We start from the raw sequence: 27,288 nt of genomic DNA, 5'->3' as shown, positions 1-27,288 counted from the left end.
GTGCTGCCTGAGGTAGTTGGGAGTTGGAGGAGCTGGCCCTGCCAAGCCCCCCTATTCTCTTCCTTCTCCTGCTCCAGTCTTCTTGGGAGGACATCACTGCCTCCCATCTGATAAGAAGGTGGCCGGCGATAGCTCCGCCCCTGCTGGGCGCCAGCAACGCTGTGTGCTACAGAGGGAGCAGAGACATGACGTCTTCATATCCCTGCCCCCTCCGCACAGTACGCGGCATGGCGAAAACAGATGGCAGGGTGAAAGGAGTTGCTGTGCGCTTCCCTCATGCCGGCCACCCGGACATTTGCGCCCTCAAGCCGCTGCGCCCTAGGCCACCTGTGGCGCCTTATGGACGCGCCAGCCCTGCGTTACGCGTAAGGAAACAATTTTACCATTGCCAATAATTTTTTACATTTTTTTTTTTTAGGACAACAATTATCTTCCCTAAGTGCTAGCCCCAACTACTGTTTCAAATTAATTTTACAGTTTCTGTCAAGAGAAACAAGTGAAATTTTTTCTAAAAGATCTATATACATGATTTAGAAAATATATAATTAAGTGTAATTAACTGTAATAAACCCAGTCTTTATTTTGCTCTGTTGGGCTCCCCTACTTCAATTGCTCTAATGTCCCCTCTCTCAATACAGGTGATTTCACCAAGCCCATCAGCTCTGATGCCTCCAGACATCTATTAATTACTTCCTCCTTTACTTACTCATACTGCTCAAAGGGAGATTTGGTCCATTAACTAACACTCATGATGTAATCTACTCTAACCATTATCCAGTCTCCATCTGAAATGCACAATGGACCCTCTTGACTGAACTGCTCTAAACAAGATGACCAATTACTTGATCACCACCAAATCCAAAGGTCTTTCCTACACCTTCTTGATCTATTTGCTGATTTCATAATGTAGGCCACCAGATTCTTTACTCATCCTCCATAACCCTGTTCACATGAATCCCATTCATGGTTTTCCTCTTTCATTGGTTTTAGTGTCTCTCTCTCTGGCACATCCTCCTCTTCATTACGTTTCTGTTCATGTTGTTCAGTCCCATTTTGGTCTCTCTTCTCATTTTTCACTGCCTCACAGGGTGGTCTGATCAACTCATTTGGTTTTCAATACCATTTATATGTCAACAACACCTAGATCTACCTCTACATAGTAAAGTATCTGCTAATTATTTGAAAGGGCAGATTGCATTTTTGAATGCAATACTGCACATGTGAAGATGTCATCCATGCTCTTATTTCCCATAATGAACAAGAACCTTAAACATAGAACCCATCAGCGCAGTTTGGATCCATAATCTCATGCAGAACTGGGACATACATGTCCTAGTCTGCTTGAAATTAGTGCAATTAACTGCCACTAAATCGATCACTGAATCGATTTGGCCTGTATGGAGCACCTCAGAGGGGATATGATAACATTATACAAATATATCTGGGGCCAATACAAACCATTGTCTGGAAATCTATTCAGAAACCGGACTATACATAGGACACAAAGCCATGCATTTAGACTGGAAGAAAGGAGATTTTGTCTAAGGAAAAGGAAAGGTTTTTTTTTTTTAACCGTAAGAACAATAAGGATGTGGAATTCTCTGCCTCAAGAAGTGGTTTTATCAGAGTCTGTACAAATGTTTAAACAGCAACTAGATGCATACTTGCACAAACATAATATTAAATTATATAATTTTTCAATTGTAGGGTAATAGCTTCTTGATCCAAGGATAAATCTGACTACCATTCTGGGGTCAAGGAGGAATATTTTTCCTAGTTTGTTGGAAAATTGGAAGTGCTTCAATCTGGGTTTTTTTTGCCTTCTTTTGGATCAACAGCAAAAAACAGGTGTGAGGAAAGCTAAACTTGATGGACACATGTATCCTTTGAGCCTATTTAACTATGTAAGTTAATCCACATGCCTGATAAACACTGACTGTAACAAAAATTAGTTGATTAACCAGACATTATTGGGCATTGTGTTGTACAATCCTCTTTCATTGTGAGTCCGATAAACCTGCTTGTTAATATTTTTTTTACTAGCCAATAAAGAGTCATCTATGGTTATGCAAAGATTCTGATCAGTGGCATAACCATGGCCCGGGCAGAACAAAATGATGTGACACCTCCAAGTACCACTCCCCTATCCACCCTGTACCTCTTGTTGTAAGGCTAATTCAACACATGTAAAGGCTATAGAAAGGCTATATATGATGATAGTATTAATTATCAGTAGAACTATTAGCTCTAAAGACAACGCAAACAAAGTGTATCTACAACATCTACCCACACAACTGTACTGGGAAGTGGGTGGCTTTAGATAAAGAAAACATAAGCAAATGGGCAGATACAGTATCTCACAAACGTGAGTAGACCCCTCACATTTTATAACAGTGCAAATTTGCTGTCCCCTCAAAATAACTTAACACAGCCATTAATGTCTAAACCGTTGGCAACAAAAGTGAGGGGACAGCAAATTTACAGTGTTATACAGGCTGTACACTTACTACTTTACATTGTAGCAGAGTGTAATTTCTTCAGTGTTGTCACATGAAAAGATATAATAAAATATTTCCAAAATGTGAGGGGTGTACTCACTTTTGTGAGATACTGTATATGCAACTGGTTGCTGACACTAACTAATTCCTTATCAAACATTAAAGACAGTTGCTATTCTCCTATTTTATTTGTTAAAGAATATATATAATGATAGTATATCAAAATAATTATTGGCCTAGGAAATAACTACCACTGTCTGTTTCACAGGTGAGTTAAACTACTTAAAACAAACAAAAGACTATATTTAATGTTAACTGCAACAGTGGATTTTATCTACCATCTTCAGACACAGCTAAAGTAAATATTTTGTGTATTACAGCAATTATGTCAAATGTAAAACATCTTCAAATGAGGAAGTAAACTTTCAGCAAAAATGCAAATAGAGGACAACGGCAATCAAAACAAGTTTTCTGCCCTTCAGCTTGGCCCCAAGTCCTCACTACTTTTTGGGCACCAGAAAGCGTCTGTCACTCAACGGAAAGCATCTGTCACTCAATGGACGTCTTATCACGTCCTCATGCTAAGCTCGGCCCTCGCTGTTGAGTGACAGCCAGGAAGCTCCATGACTGAGGTGGCCTTGATATAAGAACATTTTTGGGCCCCCTCTATTGCAAAGGTGGCCAAAAGGTAGATTCTCATCTGTCATAAATCTCCTACAATGCTTTGCCAGCTAGCAATCTATAATTTGCCCATCATTGCTGGGATTGGTTTGTGGGCAGTGTTTGCATCTTTGAAAGTAAGTATGTTTTTGTATGGAGTATATATGTGCGAACATATGTGTGGAGTGTTGGCATTTTAAGGCAGTTGTGTTTGTATGTACTGTTGCCACTTGAAAGCAGTGACGTAGTTGTGTGTACTGTGTTTGAATGCAGTGGTGTGTTTGCATGTAGTCTTAGAATTATGGGGGTGTATCTGTGTGTAGTTTTGGTATTTGAATGCAGGGGTATAATTGTATATAATGCAAAAGTGTTTGATTGCAGCAGTGTTTTTGTATGTAATGTGGGCGTTTCATTGCAGGGGTATGTTTGCATGTAATGTTCAGTGAAATTCCACGAGAGTCAGTATTCTATCTTTATGAAATACTCATTTGTCTGGAGGGTAGGGGGGTAACAGAATAGCTGAACTGAAAGTATAGCCAACATTTTTTCCAGTTTGGCTATTTTGAGATTTTAAATTTACTTTGAATGCTCACTTTAGTGAATAACCCTGTGCAGTCTAGATTATTGGTAGAATAGAAGTGAACTTGATATTGTGTCTGAACTATGTGGTATCTTATTAGTGCTGTGACACCAGCAGTATATAGGGAATATAAAATAAGTGGTGAAGTAAACACAGAGAGAAAGCTTCGGCTGTCTGGCACGGGACAAAAACAGTGAAGGTAAAAAGTAACGGATTGTATAAAATGTTTCAAACTGTGCGTGTTGTTACAATAAATTATATTCACCGCCAGGGGCGGACTGACCGGTCGGGCACTTCGGACATGGTCCGAGGGCCCGGCCGGGAGGGGGGCCCGCCATCAGGGGGCCCGGCCGCCCCTTTAAATGCTGCAGCCGCCTGAGCGCTCTCTTAAGAGCGCTCAGGCTGCTGCAGCTTCTCACCTCCCCTCCCCGTAGCGTGGCCGAGCTGCTCTGCGTCCACGGTGCCGGCCGGAGTGATAGGAAAGTGCACACACACTGAGTGTGCACCTTCCTGTCAGTCCGGCCGGGTACAGGAAACAGAAACTCCTGTTCCGCGCGGAACAGGAGTTTCTGTTTCCTGTACCCGGCCGGACTGACAGGAAGGTGCACACTCAGTGTGTGTGCACCTTCCTATCACTCCGGCCGGCACCGCGGACGCAGAGCAGTTCGGCCACGCTACGGGGAGGGGGTAAAAAGAGAGAGGGAGGGAGGGGGGGAGTTAAAAGGGGGGGGTTAAAGAGAGAGGGGGGGGGTTAAAGAGAGAGGGGGTTAAAAGAGAGAGGGGGGATTAAAAGAGAGAGGGGGGGGGGTTAAAAGAGAGAGGGGGGTTAAAAGAGAGAGGGAGGGGGGTTAAAAGAGAGAGGGGGGTTAAAAGAGAGAGGGAAGGGGGGTTAAAAGAGAGAGGGAGGGGGGTTAAAAGAGAGAGGGAGGGGGGGTTACACATTTACACACCATACACATTTACACACATTGCCTCACACACACACACATACACTGCCCACCCATACACACACAGCCCCCCATACTAACATTGCCACACACATACACAGCCCCCTCGTACACACATTGCCCCACACACCCTACACATTCACACACTACACCCCCTCACACACACTGAACCTTTCACACACACTGCACCCCTTACACATTGCACCACTGCTCCTATACCCTACTACAGCCTCATATCCCAGCAGACCCCAGGTAAGTTGTCAAACTGTTCTTAAACGGTTTGACTACTTACTCTGGGAGGGGGGCCCGGCCCTCCTGGCACCATAACGACTACACAGAGTAGTAGTGGTTATTGTGCATGGATTATTTCTTTGAATAATCTACGAGTGCCCCAGTAGCCAGCAAGCCAGCCAACCCACAGGCCAGCCAGCCCACAGGCTGGCCAGTAGACAGCCAGCCAGCCTACAGGCCACCAGTTAGGCTTAAAGCCAGCAAACCCACAGCCTGCCAACCGCAACCAGCAAGCCACAGCCTGCCAGCCAGCAAGCCACAGCCAGCAAGCCACAGCCTGCCAGCCGCAGCCAGCAAGCCCACAGCCTGCCAGCCGCAGCCAGCAAGCCCACAGCCTGCCGGCAGTAGCCAGCAAGCCCACAGCCTGCCAGCAAGCCCACAGCCTGCCAGCCGCAGCCAGTAAGCCCACAGCCTTCCAGCAAGCCCACAGCCTGCGAGCCGCAGCCAGCAAGCCCACAGCCTGCCGGCAGTAGCCAGCAAGCCCACAGCCTGCCAGCAAGCCCACAGCCTGCCAGCCGCAGCCAGTAAGCCCACAGCCTTTCAGCAAGCCCACAGACTGCCAGCCAGCAACAGTAATTAAGGTAAGAGGAGCCAACTTGGCCTAGGTATCAGCTATGTTGTGTTGCTATATTGTGAATAGGAACCAGAGTGTTGGAGAGACCCCCCTCCAGGCCCCATTAGACTCCATTGTAGTCTCTAATGGGACCTGGAGGAAATTCTTTCTAACACACTCTCTAAAGGACACTGAGATAGCCTCTGCTAGAATGCTCCCCCCCCCTCCATGGCCCATTAGCCCTCAATTGTAGTCTCTACTGGGGCCTGGAGGCGACTGTTTCCAGCAGGGACACTGAGATGGCCTCTGTTAGAAAGACCCCCTTCCAAGCCTATTAGACTCCATTGTAGTCTCTAATAGGGCCTGGAGGGGATTCTTTCTAACACACTCTCTAAAGGACACTGAGATAGCATCTGCTAGAAAGACCCCCCTCCATGGCCTATTAGCCCTCAATTGTAGTCTCTACTTGGGCCTTGAAGGGATTATTGCACTTTTGTTCCTTGTGTCTAAAGATTGTGTAGGGTGTGGCTGGAGGCGGGACATGGGTGGCGCTTGCTGCGGAGTATGGGTGGGGCCTGTAAGGGGGCCCTTGATTTATTTTGCCCGGGGGCCCTGAGGGTTCTCAGTCCGCCCCTGTTCACCGCTTACACCAAGTAAAAAGCCAGTACAAGGGCTTCCTAAATTTCATCATACAATACACAAAACCGTTTACAGATGACATTTTAATTCAGGTAAAAAAAAAACTGTTACACACACGATCATATATAACTATAATTAATTTTTCAAGCTAGATAACTCATTTCTACAGTTATTCACAAGAGTTATTTTCAAACATTATTAAAATGTATATTAATGTTTAAAGGAGAACTGTCCTGATGACCGTTAGGAGATTGCAAGGCCACCAAATGCACCCCCGAGAAGAGAACTATTGCTGGACTGGTGGTGGGAGATGACCCATTATGACTGAAGGTCATGCAAGCCTGGAGGTATTGTGATCATCCTTCACACATCTCCCTGATGGAGTCACTGGCTTTCTGGTACGAGAGTATGCTTCACCTAGAGCTGCCATGGGCTAATCAGGGCTCTGTGCCTGTCATCCTAATAACCATCCTAATAACCAAATACCAACTCATGATTATTAAAACCTTTCCCACACAGCCTCTGTACCCTCAAAAGGCTTCTCATATCAGTTGTTCTTTTATACTCTTACATGTGCCTATGCTATTGACCTATACTCACTCTAAGCCATAGACATCGTTATATCTTGCATGTGTTTGCCCTATCCCTGTTTCAAACTACAGCCGATTTATAACATGCTTTCTGTTCTCTATATCTACATATGTTTGAATCCTGTGAATATGTCTAATATACCTACTCACTCCTAAGGTAAAAATTGGCTCGGAGTTTACATATGTATGTCTAGCCTGTATAAGTAATTTGTGACAATAACACAAAAAAAGGTGTGGTATCCTCATATGATTTACTGTATCTGTCCCTGATTCACGTTCTGTAATGTGACGGCATAGCTTGTGTTTATTGCTTGCACCACAATAAAAAATGATTGACAAAAAAAAAAGAAAAACTGTAATCCTGGAAATGACACCATTGAATAAAAATTGAAAATTACCTATATCCTGTGTTAACTGTTTCATGTTATGCTCTGTCTTCTTTTAAATGTATCTGAAAGATTTAGCAATTGTTATTTTATGTCAAACTCACGGCCCACAATGAATATCTTTGCGGCCCAGCGAGCCGCCAGTACATGATTTGTGTTAAAGCAGAGTAGGCACCTGTTTTCTCCACATTGCAGGTGCCTACTCTGCTAAAATTTACCCGGCCGGAAAGGAAGCAGGACGCTGGCGACAGCGAGGGAGCTTAGGTCTTCCTGACCCTCACTGCTCCCTCATGAGCGTGTCTCTAGTGTTGCCGGGTGCAGGAATATGATGTCATGTTCCGGCAGCCGGCATCACTAAACTGCATGCGAGGGAGCAGGAAGAAGCAGGAAGAAGATCTCCAGATAGAAGATCCCCACTGGACCCCAGGGAATGATGTGAGTGTGTGCAAGAATGTGTAAATGTGTGTGTGTCTGTCAGTGGATGAGTGTGTGTCTGTCAGTGAGTGTCTGTCTTTCAGTGTCTGTCAGTGAGTGTATGTGTGTCTGTCAGTGAGTGTGTGTGTGTGTTTGTCAGTGAGTGTGCCTGTCTGTGTCTGTCAGTGAGTGTGTCTGTCAGTGTGTTTGTATGTCAGTGAGTGTGTGTCTGGCAGTGAGTGTGTCTGTCAGTGTGTTTGTATGTCAGTGTGTGTGTCTGTCAGTGAGTGTGCGTCTGTCAGTGAGTGTCTGTCTTTCTGTGTCTGTCAGTGAGTGTATGTGTGTCTGTCAGTGAGTGTGTGTGTCTGTGTGTTTGTCAGTGAGTGTGCCTGTCTGTGTCTGTCAGTGAGTGTATCTGTCAGTGAGTGTGTCTGTCTGTGTGTTTGTCAGTGAGTGTGTCTGTCTTTGTCAGTGTGTGTATATGTTAGTTAGTGTGTGTATGTCAGTGTGTGTGTCTGTGTGTGTCAGTGTGTGTGTGTGGGTCAATGTTACGATGGCCACGGCTGGACAGTGAAGTACCTGGAGGTGCACAGAGGCACACAATGCCACGTCACATTCTGACGTGACATTGACGTGCTCCACCTTCGCAGGGTTTCAAGAAGTAGCAGAAGGATCCACTTTGGCACAGGGTGCGGACGGCGCCATTTGGGGTATACCAGAAGCCGGACTCCGGAGTCGCATACTGGAAGCGGCAATGTGAGTGGCTTGTTGGCTAGAGGGGGTGCTGGCAGGGGCGTATTAGCCGCGAGGCAAAGAAGGCATTTGCCTTGGGCGGCATTTTCCAGGGGGCGGCAAAAAAAGCCGCCCCCCAAATGCCCAAGGCAAATGTCTTGTTAGCCTTGCGGCTAACTGACATGCCGACGGGCTGCTGGGCGATCGGGCGGCACTGCCGGGCGGGCGGGCGGCCGGCCGGCGAGGGAGCACTTCCCCTGAGCTGTCTGCTCAGCTCCCTCGCTAGCCGCAGAGTGAGGCTGGGAGGCGGAGCCGGAATATGACGCCAGGCAGTGCCGCCCGATCGCCCAGCAGCCACTGGACCACCAGGGAAGAAGAGACACCCCCCCTCCCCAGCATTCCCAAAGGTAAGGAGGCTGGGGGGGGGGGGTGTTAAATTAAAAAAAAAAGTGTTAAAAATAAATTTAAAAAAAATGTGTTAAAAATAAATTTAAAAAAAATGTGTTAAAAATAAATTTTAAAAAATGTGTTAAAAATAAATAAAAAAAATGTGTTAAAAATAAATTTTAAAAAAGTGTTAAAAATAAATTAAAAAAAATGTGTTAAAAATAAATTTAAAAAAAAATTGTTAATGTGGGTGGGTGAGTGTGTGTCTGTGTCTGTTAGTGTGTGTGTCTGTTAGTGTGTGTCTGTGTCTGTTAGTGTGTGTGTGTCTGTTAGTGTGTGTGTCAGTGTGTGTGTCTGTTAGTGTTTGTGTCTGTGTCTGTTAGTGTGTGTGTCCGTGTCTGTTAGTGTGTGTCTGTGTCTGTTAGTGTGTGTGTCTGTTAGTGTGTGTGTGTCTGTTAGTGTGTGTGTGTGTGTGACTGTGTGTGTATGTTAGTGAGTGTGTATGTTAGTGAGTGTGTATGTTAGTGAGTGTGTGTGTCTGCTAGTTTGTGTCTGCTAGTGAGTGAGTGTGTGTCTGTTAGTGTGTGTCTGTTAGTGAGTGTGTTTGCCTGTTACTGAGTGTGAGTGTGTCTGTTAGTGTGTGTGTGTTTCTGTTAGCTAGTGTATGCGTATCTGTCAGTGAATGTGTGTGTGTGTATTTAGAATGCGGGGCAGGGGAAAGGTTGGGTGGGGGTGGCGCAAGGGGAGGGGTGGCGCGGGGGGAGGGGAGGCGCCTGAGTTTTGTCCTGCCTAGGGCAGCACAAAACCAGGATACACCACTGGGTGCTGGGATTTAGTAGAGGAGGGGACTGGGATTTAGTATAGGGGTGTGACGAAAGCAACTTCGTCACTGGTTTTTGGAGAGGACTACTTGCCAGCCTTTTACCCTGTGACTATTGCCCCTTTAGTTTATTTTGGCTGAGAGGCCCTTATTGTGCCTATTGGGACTTAGCACAATGTTCTTCAAACTTTTGAAGTACGTAGTTAAAGTGGCACTTCGAATACAGTCGAAGTAGTCGAAGTGGCCGCCATTCGACATTCGAACACGTGGTGGCGGTTTACGTCCCTTGTGTCCATGTCCTCCATCAGGTCCAGTGGGTGTGCCTCTGGCCTGAAAAACTGTATAAAAATCCAATCTGTGCCATTAAACCTTCTGTTCCTGGTTGACCCTCAACACGTAGTCTTGTCTCGTGATTGGAGGGGAACTGCAATCCCCAGTGCTATACTTTGTATACTCTCCTGTGTTCTAATCACTTAGCTCTTTTAAGAGCTGTTCCTGGTACGCTCTCCAGGAGGAGAGATCTCGACACAGATACACACACTGGCGCATACAAACCCAAATATACACACCTTGACACCAGGGCCGGATTAAGAGCACACTGGGCCTGGTGCTGACAATTATGATGGGCCTAATTACGGAATCTTATCGACCAAAAGCACTAAAACAATCATACCTCCCAAGTGTCATGTATCTGATGGAGATTGTGCTGGAGGGAAACTCATAGGATGCAGCTATAAGAAAACACATACTCTATGCTAATCTCTCTCTAATTTATGCTTTCATCTTTCAAGTAAATCCATAACCCCTAACAGCAGTGTCCAGTGAAGCAGGAAGTCAATGGGCGGGGTAAAAGGGTGGGCCACTGGTGCGAATCACGTGACCAGACCTGCCAAAAGGGGAGAACTTGCCCAAAAAGGGGGCATGTCTGTTCAAAGAATTTGAACGACAGCCTGGCATGAATGCATGTCAGGCTGCCTGCCAATCCTGCAGGCTGTCCAACTAAGGGCATACTATGCAGGCAGCAGCCTGAGCTTGACATAAATGCGTCTAATGATGCGCTCACTCCATGCTTTCTAAGGACTGTCCCCTAGCACTTGCTGGTCCACTTGTCTCCTTACCTACTTACTAGCAGGCAGAAGTTCCTGAGACAGAGAAAAGGTGTATGTAGTGAGTGTATAAGAAAGGGGACATGTCAGAGTGAGAGACCAACGTCTGCATTACCTAAACTAATTTTATTGTCAGCCAGTCCACACAAGTTTTGTTCCCATACAGCTTCCAAACTTAAAGGGACACTATAGTCACCAGAACAACTACAGCTTATTGTATTTGTTCAGGCCTTTTGCAGTAAACACTGTCTTTTCAGAGAAAATAACTCCACTGGCCACTCCTTAGATGGCTGCTAGAGGTGCTTCCTGGGGCAGTACTGCCTAGTGTGCAGCACTGCCATTCATTGTCTCCACCCTTGGCATGCAGACACTGAACTTTCCTCATAGAGATGCATTGATTCAATTTATCTTTATGAGGAGATGCTGATTGGCCAGGGCTATGTTGGACTTGTGCTGGCTCTGCCCCTGATCTGCCTAGTTGACAGTCTCAGCCAATCCTATGGGGTAGTATTGTAATTTGCTCAGACCACCACTTCTGATGATGTCAGCAGACAGTCAGTTCAGAGGCAGAGCCAGCAGCTGCAGACTTGAATACAAGTTTTTTTTTACTATACTTAGGGAGGCAAGAAGGGGCCAGGGTGGTGGTTTTAACATAATAGGGTCAGAAATACATGATTGCGTTCCTGACCCTATGGTGCTCCTTTAAGCAAGAGCATGTGAAGAGTAGTTAGGGTTGCCACCTTTCTTGGAAAAAAATACCAGCCTTAATCATTTGTATAATCACAAGGCGTGACATCAGAGAAACTTCTGTAAAATCACCAACAAACTACTCACAGTTTGATTCTGCTGTATAGATGGATTGCTCCCAGTGTCTCAGTCTGGCAAGTCACCCAGTGTCTCAGTGTCCCTATGCATCACAGGGTCAGTGTCCCCACTTTGCCCAGTCCCCTAGTCTCCCAGTGTCCCCATTTCTCCCAGTGTCCCAATGTCTCAGTGAGTCCCCATGTCACTAGGATACTGGGGACACAGTGAGACATGGGGACACTGAGAGACCCGGGGACACTGAGAGACATGGGGACACTGAGAGACCCGGGGACACAGAGACATGGGGACACTGGAAGACATGGGGACACTGAGACATTTAGGAAACTGGGAGAAATGGGGACACTGAGACACAAGGGACACAGACACTGGGAGACATGGGGACACTGAAACATTTGGGGACACTAAGACACTAGGGACACAGAGACATAAGAACACGGACACTGGGAGACTAGGGGACACTGGGAGACTAGGGGACACTGGCTGGGAGACAGACACTTGGGGACACTGGGAGACATGGGGACAGTTGTGGACATAGACATGGGGACACTTGGACATATAGGGACACTGGGAGACATGGGAACACTAGGCACACTGAGACACTAGGAACAAAGACACTGGGAGACATGGGGACACTGAAACATTTGGGGACACTAAGACACTAGGGACACAGAGACAAGGGAACACAGACACTGGGAGACTAGGGGACACTGGGAGACTAGGGGGCACTGGGAGACTAGGGGGCACTGGGAGACTAGGGGACACTGGCTGGGAGACAGACACTTGGGGACACTGGGAGACATGGGGACAGTTGTGGACATAGACATGGGGACACTTGGACATATAGGGACACTGGGAGACATGGGGACACTAGGCACACTAAGACACTAGGAACAAAGACACTGGGAGACATGGGGACACAGAAACATTTGGGGACACTAAGACACTAGGGACACAGAGACAAGGGAACACATACACTGGGAGACTAGGGGACACTGGGAGACTAGGGGACACTGGGAGACTAGGGGACACTGGCTGGGAGACAGACACTTGGGGACACCGGGAGACATGGGGACAGTTGTGGACATAGACATGGGGACACTGGGACATATAGGGACACTGGGACACATGGGGACACTAGGCACACTGAGAGATATGGGACACAGATACTGGGAGACTTGGGGACACTGAGACACTCGCGACACTGGATGGGGGACATGGGGACACTGGGAGAAATGGGGACATAGTGTCTCCGTGTCCCAATGTCTCAGTGTCTCCCAATGTCCCTATGTCTGACGGCGTCCCCATGTGTCTCAGCATCCCCATGTGTCCCAGTGTCCCCTAGTGTCTCAGTGTCCCCATGTTTTCCAGTGTCCCCAAGTGTCTCAGTGTTTCCGGGTCTCCCAGTGTCTGTGTCCCCATGTGTCTGTGTCCCCATGAGTCCCCTAGTGTCTGTTTCCCCCAGTGTCTCAGTGCCCCCATATGTCCCCTAGTGTCTGTGTCCCCTAGTGTCTCAGTGTCCCCATATGTCCCCTAGGGTCTCAGAGACCCCTAGTGTCTCAGTGTCCACATGTGTCCCTGCTGCCTTTCCCCCCATCCCTCACTTACCTGAGCTGTAGAGCTGCTGTCTGGACTCTGTGCTGGTCAGTGAGTAGTAGAGAGAGGCAGCGAGGGATATGCTGTCATTTCCTATCCCTGCCTCTCTCCACACACAGTGACCCCTACTGGCCGGTGCTGGTATTGCAGAGTAATCTCCATTTATTCTGAGAAAAATACCTGCATTTGTATTGCCGATAATACTGCAATACCGGCACAGCCAGGCAGCCTCAAATACAGACTGTGCCAGTAAAATTCCAGTCAGATGGCAAACCTAAGAGTAGTGTGTAAAAAAAAAAAAAACTATATATATATATAGATTTTTTTTAATGGGCCTATTCCATGGGCCTGGGCCTGGAGCTGCAGCTCCATTAGCCCCTATGTTAATCCAGCCCTGCTTGACACACTCGAACATACAAACACAGATACACACACATTGAAACATAGATACACACACCTTGACACACAGATACATACACACACACAGATACACACTGTGTGTCAAGGTGTGTGTATCTGTGTCAGTGTGTGTATCTGTGTGTCAGATTCATACACACTGGCACATAGAAACACAGATACACACACCTTGATACACAGACACATGCAAATACAGACATGAAGCCTTGATTAAAAAAAAACAACAACTCTCATTTCAATGACAGAGGTAACTACAGCAGTGTTGTATCCTGACCATTTCATTCCAATGAAGCGGTCAGTGTGCCATGCCCCTCTCGTTTTAACCCTGCAATGTAAAACATTGCCGTTAGGGTTTAATTGTCTCTAGTGGCTTTCATACTGACAGCTACTAGAGGCGCTTCAGCAGAAATAGCTGAGTAAAACTCGCTTATTTCAATGAGATTGTCTCATATAGACTATTTGAGTGTCATGTGCACTAGCCTCCCAATGCTTTATTATGGGTTAGCAAAATTGATGCTCTCAGCCAAAGAGGTGGGATCACCCGCAGAGAGAGCAGCACGGCGTGGGACAAAAGGTAAGTAAACTACCTATTTAATCCTTCTAAACGATGGCTAGGACACAATAATGTTAGGAATACACTTTTGTATTCTAACGCTTATGTGTTCTTTTAACTTTATTTTTCAGGTCTCACAAACACATAGTTGATCAATTTAGGAGATAAGTGAAAGGACCACTCTAGGCACCCAGACCACTTCAGCTTAATGAAGTGGTCTGGGTGCCAGGCATAGGCGTGCGCACGGGGTGTGCCGGGTGTGCCTGGGCACACCCTAATCCCCGCGGCACGCCTATGTATTGAGACCGGCAGGGGAGATCTCAGGATCTCCCCTGCCGGCTCATGCAGAGCCGGCGCTATCAGAGCTCTCAGCCTCCCCTCCCCGGCTCACATGCAGGGAGGGAGGCAGGAGAGGACCGGCGGAGCTATTGCCAGCAGCTCCGCCGGGTTCCTCTCGCGAGATCTGAGCGTTGCCGCGGCAACGCTCAGATCTCGCGTGAGTGAACTCTAGCCCTGCGGGGCTAGAGTTCACTCTCCTCTGGACCACCAGGGAAGGATGGCAGCAGGATCCCCCCTCCCAGGCATAAGGTAACAAGGGAGGGGGGATAACTGATCTGCCCCCACCTCCACTGGACCACCAGGGACAAGGAACAAGAATCCCCCCTCCCCACATAAAGTAAGAAGGGAGGGGGGATATTAAATAATGTACCCCCACCTCCACCCCCCACAATCACCCACACACATACACAGCACACACACACACATACACAGCACCCACAGACATACACAGCACCCACACACATACACAGCACCCACAGACATACACAGCACCCACACACAGCACCCAAAGATACACAGCACCCACACACATACACAGCACCCACACACATACACAGTACACCCACACACATACACAGCACACCCACACACATACACAGCACACCCACACACATACACAGCACACCCACACACATACACAGCACCCACATACATACACAGCACCCACAGACATACACAGCACCCACAGACATACACAGCACCCACACACATACAGCACCTACACACATACAGCACCCACAGACACACAGCACCGACAGACACACAGCACCCACACACATACAGCACCCACAGACACACAGACCCCACACACACAGCACCCACACACATACAGCACCCACACACATACAGCACCCACACACACATACAGCACCCACACACACATACAGCACCCACACACACATACAGCACCCACACACACAGCACCCTCACAAACACAAACAGGACCCTAACACACACACACAAAACACTACCAGTACCCTCACACAAAAACAGCACCCTGACACACAGTACATTTACAGCACCCTCACAAGTGCACACACACAAACAGCACCCTGACACACAGTACATTCACAGCACCCTCACAAGCACGCACACACAAACACCCTCACCCACATAGTACACTACCAGCACACACACATCACACTAACAGCACCCTCACACAGCACACACACAGCTTTGTGTGTGTGTGTATATATATGTGTATATATATACATACATATACATATATATATATATATATATATATATATATACAGAAAAATGAAAAATCAAAATGCACTCACAGGTCTTCTTAAGTGGAACACTTAGTGCTTTATTGTTTCAAAACTGGTGTACAGAAATCAATCGACGTTTCGACCCTGCCGGGTCTTTTTCAAGATCACAGAGTACATGACAGTGAAGTGTTTATATATGGAATACAAATCTAAATCAATGTGCACTTACCCAATGGTGAAGTGAGGTGGAGTGAGTCTGCCCGTTAGAACCCGGAAGTGCTTGGAAGCCGCATAGGACGTCACGTGATCGGGACGTCGGACGGAAGAAAAGTGGTTGTCAAGGCAACGGTATACACAGAGAAAACTCAGATACCGGGCGCAAGTGAAACGCTGTGGAGAACAGAGTGGGAAGTATAGACTACCAAAAAGTCTGTATAACCCAGATGCCAGGAAAGAGTGCTGGTGGACTAACCAGTGTAGTGTACTAACGTGTTAAGAGTTATAAACACACATGTGAAAAGAGTGCCCAACCAAAAAAATTTAACCAGTGAGACAACACAAAAAGCCTGGCATCGTGAATAAAGATTAAAATCAAAGCGGAGAACAACATGTATTTAAACAATATTATATGCAAAATATGTATATGAGATTTATACACTCAAGCATGCTGTTATATGCATAAGTTCCATATCAGAATAACTTAATAAACAATGTTATATACATAATGTATGCATGATTAATACACTAGAGCATGCTGTACGATGTACTGCTAATGTGATGATCTAGTACTACAAAATATATCATAAACAAAATCATAAACTCTAAAGGTGACACAGACTAACTCCCATCACTCTATATATTTTCCAAATAAATATCATGTCTAAAGGATAAAGGGGACAGCCCTTGAGTAACAAACTAACCCCACTTGGAGTAGTCTGAGGTACCCCTGGACAACTTAATAGAGCAGGAAGATAAATCGATAAGTGACCAAATGCCACTAGCAACTGCATCTAGCATAGTGCCAGATATTAACACTCAGTTGACTGTCTGAGACCAACCAAACTTTAAGTCCAATATGCCAAATGGTAATACGATACTACCAGCATATGATTGCTATGTACAAATGAGCAAACTAATAATAAATCAAAACATAACAAACCAAATCTAATGCTGATCAAACAATCACGTCTAATGGGATCACATTGAACTCTATGTGGCTAATCTATACTAGGGTCTATCTTGTAGACTCATAGTTGTAGCATATAATTGCTACATACATGTCAAACACCAAAAGTGAAGATAGAGATAATACTAATCCATCCTCAACATAACTGCTGATCTTAAAACACTCTCGACTGCCAGGAAGAGATCAATATGCCCAGAAACTGCTGGAAGCATATGATAGCTACCTATAGTGAAGAATGTGAATAAATGAAATAAAATAAAATAAAGTAAATAGTAAAAAGAAATGCTGGAGCTAATAGTACAAAAATAATGCTAGAAAAATACCTGAGTCGTGTGGCGGTAATCTCTATCTCAAAAAGGGAAGCCATAATCCATGCCACCGCCAAACAATTGCCATAGGGCATCTAGACATGCTGACTAAATACTTGCAAGAATAATAAAAAAACTATAATGAACAAAGAAGAAATGTAATAAAAGAAAATCAAAATTAATAAAGAATATATATATAATTAATGAAAAAGATATATTGTGAAAAAGTATAATAAAAAAATTCTAATAAGGAATGTTAATGTAAATACGTGGTAAACGGATCTCAATGGTACTAGAACAACCAAACATATGATGATAATAATCACCACCTTCATAAGAACATAGAATATACGATGTTTTCGTTTAGTCCTTTAGGTGTAACTGTGTCCAAATAATGAATCCAATAGGCTTCTCTCTGTAAAAGGATTTTGGATCGATCGCCGCCTCGATCTAAAGGAGGTACATGGTCAATCCCAATGAATTTAAGTGTGGGAAGATGGTGTTGCATAGCCAAGGAGTGTTTAGCCACGGGTTTTTCCGTGGTTTGGTCCCGATATGCCGTCATTATCCCGGATCGATGACCCCTCATCCTATCGCGTAGTGTGAGGTCTGTCTTCCCGACATACGATAGTCCACATGGACAGGTCACCATGTAGATGACATGGTCTGTCGTACAGGTGATGTAGTGCTTAATCGGTATTCGATTGCCCGTGTGTGGGTGGGCAAAGGAGGTGCTGGTCAGCATATGGCTACACGTTACACAGCCAGTGCACTTGAAGCAGCCTTTCTTTTTTATCCATGTTTTCTTGGTATAACATTGTGTGGGATCGTTCCGAACTAATAAGTCCCTCAAATTACGGTTTCTTTTGTAGCTGATCATAGGACGTTGTTGGAAAATCGACGGGAGATTCTTATCGGCTTGAATTACATCCCAATGCCTGTGTATCGTGTTTTTTATTTTTGTGGTTGCTGTATGGTAGGTCATAGGGAGAAACAATGGAGTCTTCTTGGTTTTGCTGTTATTGCTAGAATCTAAGCGTTCTCTGGCTCTTTTTTCAGCAATCTCCAATGTGTGAGGGGTATAGCCTCTATCAATAAAGCGTTGTTTCATTTCCGTCAGCTGAGTAGTCATATGAGAGATGTCACTGTTGTAACGTAGGACTCTAAGAAACTGAGAGATAGGCAGAGAGTCTTTTAGATGTTGGGGGTGAAAGCTGGTGGATGATAGGATAGTATTTCTGTCCGTATCTTTGCGGTGTAGAGTATAGCCAATCTCACCCATATTTTTGTACAATAGCACATCCAATAAAGGAATTTGGTCACAATTCTGATTGAGAGTGAATTTTATGGTGGTGGGTAACGTGTTTAATTGTTGAACCATATCTTCCAATTCCTGGTTTGTAGAAGTCCATAGGAGAAGGATATCATCCACAAATCTGAAATACCTCAGTATATTCTTTGCGTATGTGGAGAAGATGTATTGTTGTTCGAACCATGACATGAAGATGTTGGCGTATGATGGAGCCATGGCCGCCCCCATAGCAGTCCCGGATATTTGCAAATAGAAATTACCCTCGAATTTAAAATAATTGCAAGAGAGTGCGATAGTGAGTAGTTCCAAAATGAATTCGATAGGGGGGCCTTTGTATGTTGTACACTTGGACAGGGTAATGCGGACAGCTTCAATCCCTTCCGCTTGGGGTATTGCTGTGTATAGGTTCTGAACGTCCAGAGTGACAAAAATAAATTCACTTTGTATGTTCTGGCCGAGTTCTCTGAGCTGTCTTAAAAGGTCCTGGGTATCTTTGAGGCAAAATGGCAACCCTTTAACACAATCCTGTAAATGATGGTCCACGTATTTAGCAATCGGTTCTAATAAACCACCCCTGGCCGAGACTATGGGTCTGCCTGGTGGATTTTGGCTGGATTTGTGGATCTTAGGCAGGGTGTATAATACAGGGTGTATAGGATGGATCACCAAGAGATATTTAGCTGTATTGGAATCGATATAACCAGCTTGAAGGCCAATGTTGATAAGTTGTTGGATCTTTTTATGAAATGTCTGAACAGGATCATACGTGAGTTTACGATATGTGGAGATGTCATTCAGTTGTCGCATAATTTCACACTTATATTGCTGGTATGATTGAATCACAACGCCTCCGCCTTTATCTGCGGGGCGAATTACAATGTTCACATCATCACGAAGATCTTGTAGTGCAGTTTTTTCATCCAAGGTCAAATTGGGTCTGTATTTGGGCGGTGTTTTTATGATGTCTAACGCATCCTTATGTATGGTCTGTACAAAGGTTTTAATGGTCATGTTGTTTGATTTGATGTCTTTTTTCTCCTTATACATAAAAGGCTGTGGTTGATATGTAGAATCATCTTTTCTGTATTCATTGGCGTACAAAGTGCGTTGCACCTTATACATATCAATTTCAACTGAAAATGGCTGGGGTCTTTTAACCGGAATAAACGTCAGTCCTTTGCTTAAAAGACTAAGATGGGCTTCTGTAAGTAGTTTGTTGGAAAGATTGAATACTACAGACGTTTCTTCTGTGACGGGGGTTTTGCGGCTGTGTTGGCGTATCTGGTAACCCTTTTTCCCTCGCCTGGGGGATCTCTTTTTCTTAACCCGCTGGATTCCAGACCCATTTCTGGGGGGTCTTGATGATGGATGCCAGCCCCTAAAAAAGGTTCCGATCTGGACGGTGGTCTGGTGTCCTTAGATTCAGCATCCGAGGCTGATTCGCCCAAGCTAATGTCAATGGTGTGGAAAGACGGTCTGTTGATGCGAGGTCTGAATCTGAATATATATATACACACGCCGCGTGTGCTTGTGCTTGAGGGTGCACACCCTAATGCAATAGGCTGCGCACGCCTATGGTGCCAGGTCCAGCTAGGGTTAACCAATTTTTTTTATAAACATAGCAGTTTCAGAGAAACTGCTATGTTTATAAATTGGTTAAGCCTTCCCCCTAATCCTCTAGTGGCTGTCTCACTGACAGCCGCTAGAGGCGCTTGTGTGATTCTCACTGTGAAAATCACAGTGAGAGCACGCAAGCGTCCATAGGAAAGCATTGTAAATGCTTTCCTATGCGACCGGCTGAATGCGCGCGCAGCTCTTGCCGCGCGTGCGCATTCAGCCGCCGGGGCGGAGAGGAGGAAGAGAGCTCCCCGCCCAGCGCTGGAAAAAGGTACGTTTTAACCCTTTTCCCCTTTCCAGAGCCGGGCGGGAGGGGGTCCCTGAGGGTGGGGGTACCCTCAGGGCACTCTAGTGCCAGGAAAACGAGTATGTTTTCCTGGCACTAGAGTGGTCCTTTAAAATAATATTGAAAATCCCAGGAAGGGACAGTTCCATTTTAATGAATTTTAAATTGTGTGTGATTGGCAGACTCTCTTTTTCATTGTGACATTTGTTTTTTTTTCCATTAAATATGTTTCAATAGTGACTTCTGTTCTGACTACTATTCAACAATAGTAACAAACAGTATTGCAAATAAAGAAATTGTAAACCACAATATAACACAAATTATTTTAATTGCAATAACTATAGAAACGAAAGCAGAAATGTCTTTTTAATGTTTAGCAGGAAGAACATTACAAAACTATAATGATTTACAAGACTTCCCATTAACACCAGTTAGGAAACACAACGGTTGTAAAAGCATGATTTCTGTGAGGAAATTATGAATAAACGAGAATACATTTAAACTGCATTCTCTCCTCTCCTGATTCTTAAAGGGATTCTATAGTGTTAGGAATTCAAAGCTGTGGCACTTGTCTCTTAGCATACACTGCACATTACTGGAGGCTTTGTAATATCCCAGAACACACTGCACATTACTGGGGGCTCGGTAATATCCCAGAACACACTGCACATTACTGGGGGCTCTGTAATATGTCATTGCTGAGGGCTCTGTGTGCTTACTGTATAATTAAATGTTTACTCTGAAAGGACCAATATTTTATAAGAAAAAATATTGGTCCTTTCAGAGTAAAACATTTAATATATATATAATATGTAAGGCTATGTATGTATATATATATATATATATACATGGCCCAATGACTTATGGGGCTGGCATAGATTTTTTTTTTCCAGGCCGGTGCTTTGTATCCCCAGTCCGGCCCTGCTGGGGGCTTCTTAATATCCCAGTGCACACCGCACATTATTGGGGGCTCTGTAATATACCAGTACACAGTGCACATTACTAGGGGCTCTGTAATATCCCAGTACACAGTGCACATTACTAGGGGCTCTGTAATATCCCAGCACACACTGCACATTACTGGGGGATCTGTAATATCCCAGTGTACACTGCACATTACTGGGGGCTCTGTAATATCCCAGTACACACTGCACATTACTGGGAGCTCTGTAATATCCCAGTACTCTCTGCACATTACTGGGGGCTCTGTAATATCCCAGTATACACTGCACATTACTGGGGGCTCTGTAATATCCCAGTGTACATTGCACATTAATGGGGGCTCTGTAATATCCCAGTGTACACCGCACTTTACTGGGGGCTCTGTAATATCCCAGTACACAATGCACATTACTGGGGGCTCTGTAATATTCTAGTACACACTGCACATTCAGGGCCGGACTGGGAATTAAAAGCAGCCATGGATGCTGCTGGGGATTGTGGGAACCGCGAGGGAGCATGGTAGAGAGACATGCTCCTCCCTCAGCCCTCAGCATTAGGTGTGCCGCCGGACCGGTGAGGCTGCAGCGTGCAATGCGGCCGCCTGCCTGCCAGCCGGCCCCCTCAAAGTGTGTGCCACCGGACCGGCCACCCGGTGGCACATATTGCCAGAGCAGCCCCCAGGAGCCGCGGCCCACCGGGAAATTTCCCGGTATCCCGGTGGGCCAGTCCGGCCCTGTGCACATTACTGGAAGCTCTGTAATATTCCAGTACACACTGCACATTACTAGGGGCTCTGTAATATCCCAGTATACACTGTACATTACTGGAGGCTCTGTAATATTCCAGTACACACTGCACATTACTAGGGGCTCTGTAATATCCCAGTATACACTGTAGATTGCTGGAGGCTCTGTAATATCCCAGTACACACTGTACATTACTGGAGGCTCTGTAATATTCCAGTACACACTGCACATTACTAGGGGCTCTGTAATATCCCAGTATACACTGTAGATTACTGGAGGCTCTGTAATATCCCAGTACACACTGCTCCGAAGGGTCTCCTCTCGCGAGCACGGAGCGTCGCCGCGGTTACCATGGCAACGCTCCGTTCTCGCTAGAGTGAACTCTAGCCTCAGGAGGTGCAGGCTAGAGTTCACTCCCCACTAGAACCACCAGGGATTCACCAGGAGGACCACCAGGGATTGGAAATACTATCCCCCCTCCCAGGCAAAGGTAAAAAGGGAGGAGGGATATAAATAATATTTTTTAATTAAAAAAAACAAAAAAACATTTGTTTTACTCTGCCCCCTCCTGCAACTACACACTGCCCCCACAGCCCCCCATATACATACTGCCCCACCACACACACTTCCCCCACAGATCCCCATACACACACTTCCCCCACAGTCCCCCATACACACACTTCCCCCACTGTACCCCCATACACACACTTCTCCTCATACACACTGCTCCCCCATACAAACACTGCACCCCCATACACACAGTGCTCCCCCACACAAACACTGCACCTCCATACACGTCTACCCCCCACACACACACTGCACCCCCATACACACATTTCCCCAACTGCACTCCCATACATACACTGGCCCCATACACACACAGTGCTCCCACGTCATTCAACATATACACACTGCACTCCCATGCACACACTACACACCTCACACAAACACACACTGCACCCCCTTACACACACTGTCCCCCACACACACGTACTACAGCCCCTATCCTGGCAGACCCCAGGTAATCTGGCACCAAAACCACTACAGAGAGGTTTAGTGGTTATTGTGCCTGGATTGTTCCTATAACTAATCTATGAGTGCCCCTCCCGAGATAAGGCTCTGGATCCGCCAGTGATCTATATGTGTGTATGTCTGAGTGTGTGAATGTGTCAGTGTGTGTATCTGCGTGTGTGTGTCTGATTTATGTGTGTATCTGTAAATATGTATGTGTATATATGCATACATCTTAGCAATCAAACCCAATCCCTACATGCAAACACATGACTGCAGTCAAAAGCCAAAATGATATACAAAGAAACCCCTTCTTTCAAACACCATTGTTACACAAAAATGTACACCTACATTTAAACATATAAACACATGCCTGCATTCAAGCGCAAACATTAAAAACACACTTCTGTATTAAAATGCCAAAATAATATACAAAGGAAACCCCTCATTCAAACGTCAAAACTACACACAAAAATGCACCTGCAAAAGGTAGCACTACACGCAAACACACTCCTGCATTCAAGCGCACACATTACATAGAAGTACACCAATGCATTCCAATAGCAATGGTACATACAAATACACCCCTGCATGCTGCGGGATGAAATGATACAGGCACTATGCCACAGAAGCTGCTTTAATAATCTTACCTGTTTCAGGAATATCCAGTGCCACTTCAAGAAATGTATGTAAAATAATATTGCTCCTGCTTGTTGTAAGTTGATTTCATATATATATATATATAAAGTATTATTCTGCTCAATGTCCACTGATCACTTACTTCATCTGTACTTAACTTGTCTCTCTCAAGCACATTTGTTTCACATTAATTTGAACTCCCTTTGTGTGTCCATAGTGCTGTCTTGTTAGACTCCCTCTGCAGTGTCTATCTTTATCAGTTTCTGCCTCTTTATCAGTTTCATTCTCTCTTGGTGGCCTTCTGTCTGCAACATTCTTACAAAACAGCCTTTCAGAACATCCTTATGTCACCAAGGGAGGGGAGAAGTTTTAAACAACAGTGAACAGTGGGAGGGAAGACAGTTATAGAAGGCAACATTCAAGAACAGTAATAGCTAGAAAGGATTTACCAAATAGTTAGCAGCAAACAGGATATTTTTTTAATTATAGGAGAACAAAATGTGAGGAGGATCTTGCCTGAAATAAGCGGGGTTATTCACTAAAGTCAGAATTATCAGTAATTCAAAGTGAATTTGAAGCGAATTTCAAATTTAAGGACAACGACAAAATAGTCAAACTGGAAAAATTTCTCCAAGTCTGTTCATGTAAATTAGAATATTTATTTTGTTACAGGGCTTGAAAGCAAAGTTCTGGCCACGCCCCCAAGCCCTCCAATTCGAATAGCCTTTAATTTCCTGTGTTGCATATCCAATCTCACCGTGAAGTCAACATGCTTGGATTGCAATGTCAACAGAATTGGGCTGGTGTTTGAGCGTTTGCGTGCACAGGTTCTTTCCTTAGTGGTGAATTTTCTCCTTCCCTCTCTCCTTTCCTGCAGTGTTTCCATGTGCCTCACGGCCCTTCCTCGCCTTACTCAGCATTTAGCTTCTTGTGCTGCTTTTTCCTAGCTATAGATTTCAGGCCCTCGTCCTCAGCGTTTCCTTTATTATTATTATTATTATGTTATTATTTACATAGCGCCAACAAATACCGCAGCGCTTTACAGTGGGTGGACGAACAAACATGTAGTTGTAACCAGACAAGTAGGACACACAGGAACAGAGGGAGTGGGGTATAGTGACACAATGGGTAAGGATATTATTAGATTAATGACAGTTGCAAGATAGGAATCAGTCAGGAGCTATTAACAGTTTAATTAATAAGCTTTTATGAAGAAGTAGGTTGTTAATAATTTTTTTTAAGGAGTGGAGACTGTGTGAGCATCTAACGGAGGAGGGAAGTTAGTTCCACAGGAACGGTGCGGCCCTCGAGAAGTCTTGAAGACGAGCATCAGAGGTGGGAGTACAGGCAGAAGATAGACATAGTCTTCAGCAGAGCGTAAGGGCCTAGATGGGACATGCTTGTGTATTAGGGAGGATAGATAGGTGGGAGCATTATGTCGAGATTTGAAAGCAAAAAACAGAATTTTTGAGCCCTATATCTTACAGGAAGCCAATGTAGGGACTGACAGAAGGGTGAGGCATGGGAGGTGAAGGCGGACAGGAAGATGAGCTTAGCCACCGCATTCATTATGAACTGTAACGGTGCATCTGGCATTAAGTAGGGTCGGATGCGCGCAATGTTTTTGAGAATCAGTAGGATTTGGCGATAGACTGAACATATAGCGTGAAGGAGAGGTCGGAGTCAAAGAGAACACCTAGGCAGCGAGCTGATGGTAGCACTGTTGACTTGGAGGAAGGGAGACACAGGAGTAGCAACACTTGAGGGAGGAAAGACCAGAATTTCAGTTTTGGTCAAGTTGAGTTAAAGGAAGTGGGCAGCCATCCAGTGAGAAATATCAGAGAGGCAGTCAGACACACTTGTCAAGAGGGACAGGGAGAGATCAGTTGAGGACACATAGATTTGCGTGTCATCTGCATAGAAATGATATTGGAAGCCAAAGGAGCTAATGAGTTTACCAAGGGAGGCAGCATAGATAGAGAACAGTAGGGACTGAACCTTGGGGAACACCAACAGAGAGGAGTTGGGGAGAAGAAGCAGAGCCAGAGAAAGAAACACTGAAAGAGTGCTGGGAGAGGTAGGAGGATCACCAGGAGAGAGCAATATCTTGTAGACCGATATTGCGGAGGATGAGAAGAAGCTGTTGATGATCAATAGACATGTGCAATTCGTTTTGGTCCGAATGTGAATTCGGCCAAATTTCGGGCAATTCGGACATTCGGGTACTTTCAAATGTCCGAATAGATGAATTGGTAACCAATCAGAGAGTTATGAGTCAAATTACACAGCGTGGGAAAATTCCAAATAACTTTCCCACGCTGTGTAAAATGACACAGAGCACTCTGATTGGTGAATTTCAAGCCAACCAATCAGAGTGCTGTGACAGGTAAATGTAGAGACTTACCTGTCATCAGTCTCTTCATTTACCTGTCAGAGCACTCTGATTGGATGGCTTAAACCCACAAATCACAGTGCTCTGAGCCTAATTGCAGGGCGGGGCAAGGCTTTATAAGCCTTGCCCCACCCTGCAGAGCTCAGTCTGTGCAGAGCCCTCCATGGGTGCAGAAGGATTTTCTCTTTTTTTTGCGCTCGTTTTTTTTAACGTGCGTCGGTTATTAGGGATTTTTTATTTGGCCTTTTTGGGTAGAAAGAAAACATCAAATGGTAAGTTTTTTTTTTTTTACAGGTACTTAGTTAATGGTCCCCCCCCTCATTATTTTAGGGTGAGGGGGGTAGGTAGGGGTTAGTTTTTTTTGGAAGGGGGGTGACAAGGGGTTTGGTGACCACTAGTCACCTGGGGGAGGGTTAATTTTTTATTTAGGGCCCCCACCTGCTGCTCAGGGGTGGGGTCCAGGGGGGATGACAATAGGTCCCCCCCCTTATTGGTGTTTAGGGCCCCCACCCACTGCTCAGGGGTGGGAGCCAGGGGGAGGACATTAGGTCCCCCTCCCCATTCTAATTTAGGGCCCCCACCCACCATTCAGGGGTGGGGGCCAGGGGGGAGGACATTAGGTCCCCCCTCCTTATTAGTATTTAGGGCCCCCACCCACTGCTCAGGGGTGGGGGCCAGGGGGGAAGACATTAAGTCCTCCCCCTATTCTAATTTAGGGCACCCACCCACCGCTCAGGGGTGGGGGTCAGGGGAAGGACATTAGGTCCGCCCCCTTATTAGTATTTAGGGCCCCCACACCCACCGCTCAGTGGTCGGGGCCGGGGGGGAGGACAATAGGTCCCCCCCATCATTTTACTTTAGGGCCCCCACCCACCGCTCAGGGGTGGGGGCCAGAGGGGAGGACTTTAGGTCCCACCTAATTGGTATTAAGGGCCCCCACCCACCACTCAGGGGTGGGGGCCAGGGGAGAGGACATTAGGTCCCCCCTTATTATAATTTATAGCCCCCACCCACCGCTATGGGGTGAGGGCTGGGGGGAGGACATTAGGTCCCCCCTTATTATAATTTAGGGACCCCACCCACCGCTCAGGGGTGGGGGCCAGGGGGGAGGACAATAGGTCCCCCCTTATTCTGATTTAGGGCCCCCACCCGCCGCTCAGGGGTGGGGGCCGGGGGAGGACAATAGGTCCCCCCCATTATTTTAATTTAGGGCCCCCATCTGCTGCTCAGGGGTGAAGGGTGGGGGTGAGGGAGGGGGGGTCCCTCTGCTCACTGTTTAATAGACATGCCCCTACTCGCGGTATA

General features: G+C 45.8%; 1 protein-coding gene across 1 annotated transcript in view; it reads right to left on the bottom strand.

The window, feature by feature from the left end:
- Positions 1-23,652, bottom strand: part of LOC134572900 (P2Y purinoceptor 4-like) — a 29,639-nt gene extending 5,987 nt beyond the window's left edge. Inside the window, exon 1 of the mRNA XM_063432196.1 lies at positions 23,603-23,652. The gene's annotated coding sequence lies outside the window, so the exon portion shown is untranslated. The remainder of the gene's footprint in view (positions 1-23,602) is intronic.
- Positions 23,653-27,288: the final 3,636 nt, after the last annotated feature.

This window comes from Pelobates fuscus, chromosome 9, assembly GCF_036172605.1.
Source record: "Pelobates fuscus isolate aPelFus1 chromosome 9, aPelFus1.pri, whole genome shotgun sequence".
NCBI classification, from domain to species: Eukaryota; Metazoa; Chordata; class Amphibia; order Anura; family Pelobatidae; genus Pelobates; species Pelobates fuscus.
The sequence above is the reverse complement of the archived record's forward strand: the minus strand, read 5'-3'. Positions and strand labels throughout refer to the sequence as shown.